This window comes from Zingiber officinale, chromosome 9B (assembly GCF_018446385.1).
Source record: "Zingiber officinale cultivar Zhangliang chromosome 9B, Zo_v1.1, whole genome shotgun sequence".
NCBI classification, from domain to species: Eukaryota; Viridiplantae; Streptophyta; class Magnoliopsida; order Zingiberales; family Zingiberaceae; genus Zingiber; species Zingiber officinale.
The window spans coordinates 35451457-35453112 of NC_056003.1; positions in this window are offsets into that span (position 1 = coordinate 35451457).

Genomic DNA, 1656 nt, shown 5'->3' on the forward strand with positions numbered 1-1656 from the left:
TTGATCATTGGGGATCCAATATTGATCAAGTCCAATTTAATTAACCAAGTTAGACTTGGGAACTCATGCTTGGACTACTTTTCTATTTGTTCGATTAATAAAAGACAGGTAAGATTTGAATTTATGTTTGGCCTTATACCCAAGTCCGGATCGATTGTATATGGACCTTTGTTTCCCAAGAATTATGTCAAGGTTCTTGGAACCCAAAGTGAATCGTTCCAATGAGTTCCCTAAGTTCCTTGACTTGACTTTTCAAGTTAGAATTTTCTTCCTCAAGTTGTTGAACTTGAGTTGAACTTCTTTGAGAGTTTTGACCTCCTCTTGGAGTGACTTGATCCGGAGGTTGGATTTAGCCAATTTTCTAGACAAGTATGAAATTAAATTATGTGATCTAAGTAAAGAAATGCTTACAGTGAATTAGGAGCCTTCTGAACCAGATACGGATTCATGGCTTCACTCGGACTCAACTTCTAATTCTATCTTAGACTCGGATTCGATGACTTGTTCTTGAACCAGAAGTGCGAGGAAGCTTGTCGGTTGGAGATCTTCGTTAGAATCTTCTAATGAAGATTCATCCTACGTTGCTTGTAGTGTCTTCTTCTTCTGTTGCTTCTTCATTTTCTTCTAGTTTGGACAATTTGCCTTGATATGTCCCTTCTTGTTGCAACCATAGCAGGTGACATCAAACTTGGCCTTTGCGTTTGGACTTGGTTGAGTCATCTTTGACTAGAACACCTTCTTGATCTCGCGTCTTGTGAAGCTCTTCCTTTTCTTGCACAGTTGTTGTGATCGGTTAACGAGATCGATGGTGATTTCGTCATCATCTTGTGAGTCCGATTGGTCTTCAAACTCGGGTTCAGTTTGGCTCTTGTTCCTAGACTCCTTTTTCTTGCTTGTACCTACAACCAACACAATACCTTTCTGGGCCGGAAGTGCATTAGTATGTTCGTGAAGTTCAAATTTGGAAAATAACTCGTCTAATTTAATTAAGGAAAGGTCCTTAGATACCTTATAGACATCTACCATTGATACCCACAATGTATTTCTCGGAAAAGCGTTTAGCGCGTACCTAATGATGTCACGGTTCTTCACTTTTTGTCTAATTACGTGGAGGCCATTGAGAAGGTCTTGGATGTGTGTATGCAACTAACTCATTGACTCACCTTCCTATATTTTAATGTTATATAATTTATTAAGAATTAAATCTCTCTTACTTACCTTTGTGTCGGAGGTCCCCTCGTGCAGTTCGATGAGTTTTTCTCATAATTCTTTTGTGCTTGAGAAATGGCTAACTCGGTTTAGCTCCTCTTTAGTCAGGCCGCATTGGAGTGTTTGAATTGCTTTGGCATCGACCTCAATCTTCTTCATCATACTTTGGTCCTAGTTTTCATATGATACTGATTTTCCAGTGTCGTCGAGTGGTAGTGAGAAGCCGGTTTGGATGATGATCCACATTTTGACTTGCGTCTTTAGGCGGTACTCCATTTGACTCTTCCAGTATCCAAAGTCCTCATCGGAGAAAAGAGGCGGATGTGCGGTACTATAGCCTTCCTGGTGGGCCATTGAGATAAAACCTCGCACACAAGAAAAAACAGTGAATGTTCCAAGACTGAGTGTTGGATTAGTAGTGCGTAAAAAATTAAACAACTAAGAACT